At 39.6% G+C, this 13,136-nt stretch overlaps 1 pseudogene; it reads left to right on the forward strand.

The window, feature by feature from the left end:
• The first annotated feature begins 5,983 nt into the window (after window positions 1-5,983).
• Window positions 5,984-6,608, forward strand: LOC112859570 (large ribosomal subunit protein uL16-like; annotated as a pseudogene).
• Window positions 6,609-13,136: the final 6,528 nt, after the last annotated feature.

The following is a 13,136-nucleotide window of genomic DNA, read 5'->3' on the forward strand; positions in this document are numbered from 1 at the left end:
CTGGCTGAAGTCGGACGCTTAACCGACTGCGCCACCCAGGCGCCCCAATACGTCACTTTTAATTTTAGTAAGTCTTCAGAGTATTTAATCACACTTCCTTCAAGGCATTCTCTCACGGTTCTTCTCCTCGCAGTCTTTTTTCCTGAGGGCCTCTAAGTGTAGGAAGGGCTCATGGTGCCAGCATCTTGTGCATTCTCTGCTTCTTCTGGATGTCCTGCTCTGATGTCCACTGAGGTGTGACTGGTGCCTTCTGCTAGTTTTGAGCCTCGAGCTGGTACTCCCTGCTGGCCATGTTCCCCCAGTGCCTTGGGTTGTCAGGGTCCAACACTCTACAGCCTTCCCGCTTCAACTGGACACCTTTCCTGTGACTTCTGCACCTCCTATCTAGGGTGGGGTCTTCTTTTTTCTCCCTGAAAGAGTGGGTGGCACCTTCTGAGTCTGCCCTCAGGTATCTCTACACACTAATGCTTCCCTTTTGCTCTGTCTGTTGGCCATGGAACTCTGCTGAGGACACTGACAGTCTTGCATAGGTTAACCCGGGGGAGGCCGGAACCAGCTCCGGCTGTCCCCGAATTCCCCTGGGATGTCCAGGCTCCCTCACTCTATGACCTTGGTCAGGTTACTTAACTTTCGATGCCTCTGTTTCCTCAGCTGTAAAACAGAAGTGAAAATAGAACGTGAACCATGATGCCATTCTGAAGGGTAAATATAAGCACTCGATAAATATTTGCTACTTTAAAAATTATTCTATTCCACTTTTACCTTGAGGATTAGAGAACCTCAGTTCTCCCAGGCATTTATCGATCGATTTGGTATCTTTACTGATTTCCTAGAGCAAGTGAACAAGATAGCTTTTTTTTTTAACTCCTTCCATTACATTTAGATTAAAAAGTGTTTTTAAATTTCTTTTTCTTTTTCTTTCTTTTTCTTTTTAAAGTGGTTTTTCATACTTATGTAATAGAGGCTGTTCACCTGGGCAAAAATTATTTTCTTTTTTAATTGTGTTTATTTATTTTTGGAGAGAGAGAGCATGAACAAGGGAGGAGCAGAAAGAGAGAGGGAGGGAGAGAATCCCAAGAAGGCCCATGCTGTCACCACAGAGCCGGATGCAGGACTCAAACTCACAAACCGTGAGGTCATGACCTGGGCCAACTCCAAGAATGGCTGCTTAGCGGACTGAGCCACCCAGGTGCCCCTGGGTACAAAATTATTAAAAAAAAAAAAAAACTTATGCAGAAACGTCCACTCATGAGTCTGACAGACTAAGACCCTACCGGACAACTCCCTCCTTTGCAGAAAACAAGCATGGAAGCTGGACGTAGGAGGAGACTGCCTGATGGTACTAGACAGTGAACCGAAGCACAGACTGATGGGAGTGCACGTGCACTTGCAGGAGGAGATCCGTAGATCTACACAGTCAAGTTTACATCTCCATGCCTTTTAATAGTCATGGGGCTGGGGCGCCTGGGTGGCGCAGTCGGTTAAGCGTCCGACTTCAGCTCAGGTCACGATCTCACGGTCCGTGAGTTCGAGCCCCGCGTCGGGCTCTGGGCTGATGGCTCAGAGCCTGGAGCCTGTTTCCGATTCTGTGTCTCCCTCTCTCTCTGCCCCTCCCCCGTTCATGCTCTGTCTCTTTCTGTCCCAAAAATAAATAAACGTTGAAAAAAAAAAATTAAAAAAAAAAAAATAAATAAAAAAAAAAATAGTCATGGGGCTAAGTATGGTCTGCATGGTTCACACAGCAATGGCAGGGGTAATCGGGTTTTCCAAGAAACCGTAGTGAAGCCAGGAAACTGAATGCAAGTGGGGGTAATCCAGGAAGGGTAAGAGGCAGAGGAGGGATCCCCAGTCTCCGTCCATCAGTTTCTCTGACTGACCCCAGAAACAGGTGTGCATGGAACAGACTCAGAGCAGCTGAGCTAGAGACAAAAGATCTGAACTGAACCGGAGGTGCCATCCAAGCAACCGTCAGCACTTTAAGACGGGCCAAGAAAATTCCCTGCTACAACGAAGAAAACCACACTACCAGAGAGAGCAACCACAACAAAAAAACAAAAACCAGTATCCAAGATCCGTTAACATTCACAATGTCTAAGATACATCCAAAATTACCCAACGCACAAAGGTCACCCAAAATGGAGCACATTCTCGAGAGAAGAGAAAATGGATTGTGTCTGACCCTGAGATGAGCGAGTTGCTGGAACGAACAGATAAGGATATTGAAGAAGCTATTATAACGATAGTCAATGAAGGAAAACAGAACATGTTTTCAGCAATTGAGGATCTCAGCAGAGAAATGAGAAGTCTCAGCAGAGACATAAAAACAATAAAATAATAAGCAAATGGAAGTTACAGAACTGAAAATTAGAATTACGATAAAATATTCGCTAAAAACTTAATAGTCAAATAGACATGGCAGAGGAAAGAGTAAATGAATGCAAAGATAGAGCAATAGAAATGATAAAAAATGAAAAACAAGAAAAACAAGATTTTGAAAAAGAAACAATATCTTTTAGGTTGGATAGAATGATCAAACATACGGGAAAACCAGAGGGAGAGACAATGGGGCAGAAAAAAAATATGTGAAGACATCATAGCGGCACACTTCCTAAATTCGATGAAAGATAGAAATGTTTAAATACAACATGCTATACACACAACAACCACAATGAGCACAGAAAATCCAACAGAATTCTATGTTTCTTGAAAATATCTTTGAAGATTAAAGGCAACCGCCCAGAGCAGTGGAATATTCTCTCAGCTCTCTTTGCAAAAACTTGCACCTGGGGCCAGAGCCAGACGTTGTTTCCAGGATAATGGAGAGTGTTCTGGAACATCCTTGATACTTTGCAATTCCATTGGACATTCTATCTATTGGGATTTTCACAGGTGAAGGAACAAATGCACTATCCAGTGCTATCTTAACAAAAGGGCCATAAATGTAGATATAGGAAAGATAAAAGAATGCGACAGATTTGCAATCAAAGATCTCACAGTGATAGCAATGGGAAATCACATGAAAAATTTATTAGTGGAGGAGGACACATAATTGGATTAACAAACAAAAGGAAAACATAGCTGCATGCTGAAATTCTCAGTGCAGGGTAAGTGGGATTGAAAGTAAAAAGAAATGCTCAGATAAGAGATGCTCTCCCTTAGGACATCCTCACCATCTGTGCTTATGATTTGTTCTTTTCCTATTGGAGATGTAATATATAATATATAAATATGAAGTCGGAGAAAATAACGCTTCTCTGGCTAGCACAGTGGGCAGAACAGCACCCAAGAAGAAATGGTATTTGAATTGTATGTCAAAGTACGAGGATAAAATTTCCATTCAGAGGAGGAGAGGAGAGGAGAGAAAAAGACTTGCAGGAAGAAAACATACAAAGCACAATGTCATTTTAATTAAGCACGCTACCTCATTAAGAAGTTTAGAAGGTCTTTAAAGGCAAAGCTTAAGGTATCTGCTTAATCTGTATTCCTCACACAATATATATTTTTTTAATTTTTTAAATGTTTATTTATTATTGAGAGACAGAGATAGACAGAGTGTGAGCAGGGGAGGGGCTGAGAGACAGGGAGACACAGAATCTGAAGCAGGCTCCAGGCTCTGAGCTGTCAGCACGGAGCCCGTCGCAGGGCTTGAACTCCCAAACCGAGAGAACATGACATGAGCCGAAGTCGGACGCTTCACTGACTGAGCCACCCAGGCGCCCCCCCTCACACACAATATTTTAAAAAATGAGACCAAAAAGTCATTTTCAGATGAAAGAAAATGAAAATAATTTGTCACCAGAAGACCTGCATTACGAGAAATGCTAAAGGATGTTCTTCAGGCGGAAGGAAAATGACAGCAGATGGAAACTTGAATCCTCAGGAAACAAAAGAAGAACATTGGAAAAGATGAATATCTGGATATTGCAAAAGACTGTTTTTGGTCCTCTTTACTCCTAGTTTCTTTGTCAATAGCTGAACGGTGTAAAGAAAGATATAATCTTTCTGGTAGGGTTTATAACATATGTCACTGTAACAGATAACTGCTATTATCTTAGTAGTAATATATATATTGTAGAGAGCACACAAGTGGTGGAGAGGGGCAAAGGGAGAGAGAGAATCATAAGCAGGCTCCACGCTCAGTGCAGAGCCCGATGTAGGGCTCGATCCCATGACACTGGGATCATGACCTGAGATGAAATCAAGAGTTGGACGCTCAACTGACTGAGTCACCCAGGTGCACTGTAGTAGTTATATTTTTACTGTCAGTAGCCAATGAAAATTTAAGAGTGCATATTATAATTCTTAGGGCAAGTACTGAAAAAATGCAAAAAAATAAAAAAAGGATAGAAAAAGAGCCAGGAGAAATATTAAGATGGAATTTTAAAAAATATTCAAATAATCCAAAAAGTAGGAAAAAAGAAATAGGGGAACAAAAAACTGGAAAGACAAATCGATGCTTAAATAATAGACCCAACAAAACTGAATTAATAATTATGATAGATATTAATGGATTAAACAATTCAAAAGATTGTCAGAATGGGTTACAAAACAAACAAAAACCAACCAATTTCTACCAGGATTCTGTTTAAATGTAAAGACACAGAGAGGTTATAGTAAACGGATGGAAAAAAGATATGCAATGCAAGCCATAAGCACAAGGATGCTTAAAGTTCTATGTTAACATCAAATAAAATAGATTTTTAACAATATTGTATTGCCAGAGATAAAGACACTTAATAAAGACAGAAGGGCCACTTCATCAGAAATATATAGTAATTATAAATGTGTGAGCACCCAAAACATGAAGCAAATCTGACAAAGTCAAGAGAAGAAGCAGTCAATTCTACATCAGTTGGAGAATTTAACAGCCATCTCTTAGCAATTGATAAAATTAGACAAAGTCATCAGAGATGTAGACTATCTAAACAACATTATCAATCACTTTGATTAAGTGATACTTATGGTACACTCCACCACCACCAGCAGAATAAATATTTCACATTCGTTTAAAATGCAGATAGAGATTTGCTAAGACAGACTATATTCTGACCCATAAAACAAGCCCTAATGAATTTAAATAGATTGAAATCATATCAAGTAGGTTCTCTTAGCACAGTGGAATTAAATTAGAAATATTAAAATAAGGCAAGCAGGAAAACCCAAAATATCCTGGAAATTAAATGACTCACTTCTAGTGAACTGGGTCAGAAAGAAAAATCACAAGAGAAATTAAGAAATGTACAGAGCTAAAGCAGGACATAGAGAAAAACTAATAGTATTAAATACCTTTATTAGAAATAGAAGTCTCTAATGATCAAAGTAAGCTTCCACCATAAAGGGAATAAATTAAACCCAGAACAAGCTAAAAGAAGGAAATAATAAAGGTAAGTACTAGTATCAATAAAATAGAAAACAGAAAAACAATAACTAAAACTCTTCAAACTAAAAGCTAATGTTTGGAAAGATGAATGTAACAGATCACCCTCCAGCTGGACTCATTAGCAAAAAAGAAAGCACAAATGAATAATATTAGGGATAAAAGAAAGGGAATCACTGCAGAACTTTCAACCGTAAAAAGATAATAAGGATCCTCGGTTTGTTCTCTGTTGATGGAGAGAGGGTGGGAGATGGCTAGATGGGTGATGGGTACTAAGGAGGGCACTTGTGATGAGCACTGAGTGTTGTATGTAAGTGATGAATTATCAAATTCTACTCCTGAAACCGATATTGCACTGTATGTTAACTAAAAATTTAAGCTAAAAAAAAATTATAAGGAAATTTTATGGGAACTTCATGCCAATGAATTTGCCAACCTACATGAAGTGGATAGATTCCTTGAAAGACACAAATGACCAAAACTGACACAAGAATAAATAGCAAATGTGAGCATTGCTGTCTCAATTTAAAAATCAACTTTATAATTTAAAGCAATTTCCCATTTAGCTTTTTTCCTTGGTACACCACTAAAGTTTCTGGTGTTGCCATGGGCTGCCACCCCACCTGGTGTTACCAGTATTGTAAGAACAAGCCATTTCCAAAGTCTGGCATCTGCACAGGTGTCTCTAATGCCAAGATCTGCATCTTTGACCTGGGGTGGAAGAAGGCAAAAGTGGATGAGTTCCCATTATGTGGCCACATGGTGTCAGATGAATATCAGCAGCCCTCCTCTAAAGCCCTGGAGGCTGCCAGTATTTGTTCCAAAAGTACATGGTGAGAGCTGTAGCAAAGATGGTTTCACATCCCAGTGTGGCTCTAACCCTTCCACGTCATCCGTATCAACAAGATGTGCTGTGATGGAGCTGACAGGCTGCAGACAGGTATGTGGGGTCCCTCTGGAAAGTCCCAGTGCACAGTGAACATTGGCCAAGTCATCATGGCATCTGTACCCAGCTGTAGAACAAGGAGCATGTGATTGAGGCCCTATGCAGCGCCAAGTTCAAGTTCTCTGGCTGCCAGAAGACCCACATTTCCAAGTAGACTGTACTGAGTTTAATGTGGATGTGTTTGAAGACAGGGAGGCTGAAAAGCAGCTCATTCCAGATGGCTTGTGGGGGGTCAAATACATCCGTAATCATGGCCTCTTGGACAAATGGGCTCTGCACTCATGAGAGCCTCGGCACTGCCCCTCCTCAATCATGCCCACCCATAAATCCTACTTTCTGTCAAAAAAATCCCAACAATTTCACAAATAAAGTCCAGGTAAATTCACAGTCGAATCCTATCATACAGTTAAGGAAGGCATTATATCAATCCTATACAAACTCTTTCAGAAAAACAGAAATCGGGGAAATACTTCCTAATTCATTTTATGAAGACAGTTTTATCCTGATTCCAAAGCCAAAGATCTCACAAAGGATGAGAACTACAGACTAATATCCCTCAGGAACATAACTGCAAAAGTGTTTTATAAACTATTAGATTGGAAAATCAAATCCAGAAAAGAAAAATATATATTTATATTTATATATAAAGGATTATACATCATGAATTATCCTCAATATGCAAAGCTTGTTCATCATTTAAACATTGAATAGTGTAAATTTACTATGTTAATAACAAAATGGCAAAATATAATTATTTCAATAGATACAGAAAAAACATCTGATCAAATTTAACAGTAGAAACATGCGGCAAACTAGAAATAGTTGTGAACCTCCTCAACATGACTAAGGACATGTACTGAACACCTTCAACATTACTATTTGACATTGCACTAGAGATCATGGCAAGTGCAGTAAAATAAGAAAAAGTAATAAAAGGCATAGAGATGAGAAAGGAAGTAGTACATATTTCCTTATTTGCAGGTGACAGGAATCTACAAAAAAGCTATGAGAACTTAGTGATTTCTCATTAATAAGTGAATTTAGCAAGGTTGCAAGATACAAAGCCAATATACAAAAAGCAGTTAAAAGTTTAGATATGGCATCAATTACAAAATGAAATAATAAAACAACACTCCATTTACAATAGCATCAAATGTATATAGGAATAAATTTAATGAAAGTCACATCAGGCCTTTGTACTGAAAACTAGAATACTTTGCATGGGAAACCTAAAGAAGGCCTTAATGGAGAGATGTACCATGTTTATGGATTGGAAGAATTGACACTGTTAAGATGGCAGTTCCCCCTAAGCGGATCAGTAGATTCAATGTAATTCCAATCAAAGTCTTAACTGGCTGCTTTTGAAAGAGATTTACAGGCTAATTCTAAATTTAAACGGAAAGGAAAAAGACACAGGATAGCCAACATAATTTCAGAAGAGAATAAAAAGGTGAACGTAAACATTACTTGATTTCCAGTCTTACTACAAAGGTACAGTAATGAAGACAGTGCGTTCATGTATGGGGCAGAACATATAAATAAATGGGACAGAATAGAAAATCCAAAAATAAAGTCACAGTTTTATGGTCAATTTTTTTTTTTTGAAAGTGCCAGATTCAATGAGGAAAAGATAATTATTTTTCAAAAAATGGTTCTGGAACAACTGAATCTCTGGGGAAAATTTTTTTTTTTTTGAACACTGAATCAAACCACACACTCAAATTAACTCAGAATGTATCATCACCTAAATATAAGAGCTAAAATTATAAAACTTCAAAAACAAGACATAGGAAGAAATCTTTGTGGTATTATGTTAGGCAAAGATTTCTTACACAGGTATAAAAAGCCCAAACTGTAACATGCACAAAAATTGTAAAATGGCCTTCATTAAAATGAAATCACTTTCTCTTTGAAAGATATAACGGAGGGGGAAAAGAGCAAGCCACAGTCACATTCAGGGAAATAATTGTGAAACATGTTTCCCAAGGGTTTATACAGAAAACCTCAAGAATTCTTACAGTTCAATAATAAGGCTAAATAACCCAATAGGGAATAGATCAAAGATTTGAATAGATACATTATAAAATATATATCAATGGCTAGTACGCACAAGAAAATATGCCCAATATCATTAGTCATCAGAGAAATGTAACTTAAAATGCTAATGAGATACTACCATATACCCACTAGAGTAATACAAGTTAAGAAAGCCTGACAATGCCAAATGTTGGTGAGGGTGTGGAGTGAGTGGACCCTCACACATTTGCCGGTGGGAATGCAAATCTGGTTCATATGCTTTGGAAAACAATATGGCAGCATCTTACAAATAAAAACATAAATATTCTGTCACACCCAGCAATTCCACTTACAGGCACTGCCAGAGAGAAATAAAAACATATGTTCACACAAAGACAGGTATACAAATAAGTTCGTAGCGATATTACTCATAATCGCAAAACACTGGAAGAAACCCAAAGAGTCAACTGATGAGTGGATAAACACACTGTTGTGTATCCATACTGTGGGACAACAGAAAATTAGTACACAAAATATGAATGGCTCTCGAAAATGTGTTGGTAAGTGAGAAAAATGAAACACAACCGACTGCATAATGGATGATTCCATAAATATTAAATTCCGACAAAGGCAAAGCCATGGTGATTACAAGGGGCTGGCTGGGTGCGAGCAGAGGAGGGTAACTGACAAGGGATACGAGGAAAATGTTTAGGTGGAAGGAAATGCTATATACGTACTTTTGCTGGTGGTTTCACAACTGTGGAGAATTACCAAAATTTCATCAAAATACACGTTTAAATGTGGTGAACTCTGCCTCAACTTAAAAAGGAAAAGAAAACTCAGAGACCTCATTTGGTGAAACAAACGAACACGCAAAAACTTCTCCCTTTGTTGACTGCAGTTTCAACCAAGAGTTCCATAGTGAAAATGATTTGAATGTGGAGTCTTGAATTTGAGCATGTTCTGTTCACTGGAAGAACAGGTTCAAGCCCTAACTCTGCTTTCCACCTCCTGCAGTTTTTAGTAATAGCCATCTCCAGGCAAAAGGGAAAGATAAAAGAAGAAAAGCTCATCTTTGCTTAGATACTTACATTTGTGACTTTGCCCCATTTGCACAAATACAGTCTAGTTCCATAACGCTGCTATGAGAGGCTACAATTCCAGTAGGAAAAAGAGTCCCTCCACTAAGCCACTTCTTTTCACAGGAAAGTGATTGTTGTTGTAAACAATTTGGGACGTAAAACTAAAGTACCAAATGATACTTGTTTGCCATATGCAAAAGACCCAGGAATTGAACCAGCTATCTGTGAGGGGAAGTGAAGTTTTACATGTGTGATAAGAAAACCAGCATGTTATTCTTTTCTAGCACATGGAGCATGTCTTTGCCGGTGGCTCAGCACTTCTCTTTAAGTACCAAAAAAGTACCAAAAAAGCCACTGGTCTGGATGAGAGGCACCGCCAGTTGTCTAGATAAAACCCCTTCTCCCCCTCTTGCTTCCTACAGAAAACTTTGTTCATAGTATGGAAGTTCCCAGTTGAAAATTTTTCTTAATGCTTATTTATTTTTGAGAGAGAGACAGAGACAAAGCATGAGTGGGGGGAGGGGCAGAGAGAGAGGGAGACACAGAATCCAAAGCAGCTCCAGGCTCCAACCTGTCATGTCAGCACAGAGCCCGAGGTGGGGCTCGAGCTCACAGACCGTGAGATCATGACCTGAGCTGAAGTCAGGCGCTTAACTGACTGAGCCACCTAGGAGCCCCAGGAAGGCCCCAGTTTAAATGCTCACCTCTCCAGATTCTTTTGCCATCTTGGACAATGAGATATAAGTGAGCCTACTTACCTTTCATTGGCACGTATAGGAAAACTTGTTTTCCTGATAAAAGGGTAATCAAGTCAGACGACACATGCCCTTTTTGTTTACCCTTCAGAAAGAGGCTATCCTGCAGAGGGATGAGGATAAAAGCCATATCCTGAGAGTGGCCGGGAGCTGATTGAGAAAAAAGATGTGGCCACCAGGCACAGTAACACACAACACGCTTAACTGGGTTGTGCTTGGCCAGGGTTGCACGAGATGGAAAGTCTCCACAACATGGGGCTGTCCGGAAGCCCACAGTGAGGAGGGATCACTACCAAGAAGGGGAGGAAGGCAAGGAGACTCCCAGAGGAGATGCGGACTGGAGAAGGGTCTCATGCGCCCAAGTGATATTCCCTCAGCAGCACAGTGGAGAGTCTGTGGGTCAGAGAGCCCCAAAGGGCCATGGCAGCTTGAGCTGTTATAACCATACGGCTCTATACGGTCTATTGCTAGCGAATGTGGAGGTATGTTTTGTGAGGTATGCAAAGCAGGCAGGCTCCAAGTGGCCAACTATCTACTTGTTTGGACTGTCTTTAAAATAATTGCATGTGTAAAAATTTGAGTTTGGTACTGGCGGGATTTTGAGCTAATGGGTCTTGGCCTGCAGTGAGGGAATAAACAACTTGGGGGCCAATATGCAGGGGCTCATTTACATAACAGAGTGATAAAGCCAGAGCTAGATGGTACTGGGTAGTTCTTAGGCAGCGCCATCAGCCTTGGCCTATGTGTCTGTGCACTTCTAGTTACTTGGATAAAAGAAAACTCTTTGGTTAAGCCATATATTCAGGTTTCTGTAGAGTATATATGACTCTATTTTAGAAATCTTGTTAAGCTCTTTGCATGTACTATTCCATTTGCTCCTTATAGCAATTCAATGCAATAACTACCATTATTATACCTTCAGAAGGGACTGAGGTCCAGAGACCTAAAGGAACTTGTCCATAGTCACACAGCTGAGCCAGTCTTTGGAACCAGTGTCTAGTTTACTGAAAATATATGGATGAAGGAATGTTCATAACAATATGCGGAAGCACACGAAGCCAGGCTGTGGGACGTGATCCAGCTCTACTGATCTAGTTTCTTCAAAAAGCCAATAGACCAGTGAAAAAGAGGGGGAGAACTTTCTGGATTTAGAGACTCGAGGTGACTTCTAGTGTTGGCCAAGCTGGACAAAACTGATATCAGCCCATCTCTACCACTGACCACAGCAAAAACTCTGGGCAGAATATAAAAGCAGCTGCCTGAAGATCCTGAAAAGTTAACAACAGGTGGACTGGAGACAAAAGTCAAAATCTGAATAATGATACATGACACGGACAGCTTCAGCTGTGTGCAACTGTGTGTCAGAGTGGAAGGCTAAACTTTGAGAGCTCCGTCTTTCTGGACAGAGGACTAGGAAAGACAGAATGGGGCCTGAGATTGTAGGACAAGTCCCAGATTGCAGAGATCTGGAGAAGGACACCGTCCAACTCTGCGTATGAACTGACGTAAGTTCCAGGGCCCCCTGTGAACCATGTATGTGTAACAGAGAAATGGAAATATTCACATAAATACTAGATGTGAAGGTTTATGGCAGCTTTACTTATAATCCCCCCAAACATCGGCAGCAACCCACTGTCCTTTAGCTGGTTAATGGATAAGCAAGTTGTGGTGTACCTAAGCAATGGAATACTACTCAGGGTTATATGATATGCTGGCAAAGACAAAATTCTAGGGATGGAGAAGAAATCGGTGGCTGTTGAAGAGAACGTCACTATGGTGGGACAGCAAAAGGGAATTTTTTGGTAGTGGTGGAACTATCTGTATCTTATGGTGGCAGTTACACAAATTTATGCATTTGTCTAAACTCATAAAATAGTACCTTGAAAAAGGTGAATTATACCATAATTTATTTTTATTTTTTTGCTGTAAATTCCATAAGTTAAATAATTTTTAAAAAGACATTCAAGTACGCGGTGTCTGGGTGGTTCAGTCGGTTAAGGTCCGACTTCGGCTCAGGTCATGATCTCGCCATTCCCGAGTTCGAGCCCCGCATCAGGCTCTGAGCTGCCAGCCTCTGAGCCTGTTTCAGATTCTGTGTCTCTCTTTCTTGCTCTCTGCCCCTCCCCCACTCACATCTGTTTCTCTCTGTCTCTCAAAAATAAACATAAAAAAAAAAAGACATTCAAGTGCCATAACAATCAAATGTAACACGTAGTCTCTCTTTTGATAGTGATTTGAACAAATTAACTGGAAAAAAAAAGTTTCTGGGGAAACATACATATGGAATCCATTTAAATGATACCAAGGAATTGTTGCTTTTATGAGGGGTCATATGGATATTGTGATTGAGTGCACAATGTTCTTATGTTTCAGAGATGCTTAACATAGCATGGCATATAGCCATCCATCGAACCATTCCATGTTGGTTATGTCTAAAATTTTTCAAAAATGTTAGTAAATAAAATAAGAAAACTACTTTGTCTCAAAAAAAGTAAAGACACATTCTCTTTAAAGTAGTGGGGCTGAGATTTTTACTTAGTTTTAATTACGCTGAAATCTGTAGTCTTTACCACTATGTTCTAGAGCTTTCCTATGTATCCTGACCTATTTGTTGCAACTTTCATATTTCCATAAAAGAAATATAAAGCATGTAAATAATCTAAGAGTGACTACGGACATTATTCAGGTAATCTGAAAAAACATGGCCTCATGAATTGCTTTGATATACTGTCTTCTCTATTGAGAAGGTATTCCCCCAACCCCGACCCTGTCCCCAGAAGAATGCCATTAAAATGTCACTGGAATTATTCTAAATGATGAAAAGTTGTAGGGAATTTAAAACACTCACTTCTTAAAAAGACCTCAGAAATTTCGCCATATTTCCCCTATGATGTATCTTAGTTAAAAATAATCATTTCAAAAACATTTCAGTGAGGTCAGATAGATGGTAGATACTTTGA

This window comes from Puma concolor, chromosome F2, assembly GCF_028749965.1.
Source record: "Puma concolor isolate L17-30 chromosome F2, mPumCon1.1.hap2, whole genome shotgun sequence".
NCBI lineage: Eukaryota > Metazoa > Chordata > Mammalia > Carnivora > Felidae > Puma > Puma concolor.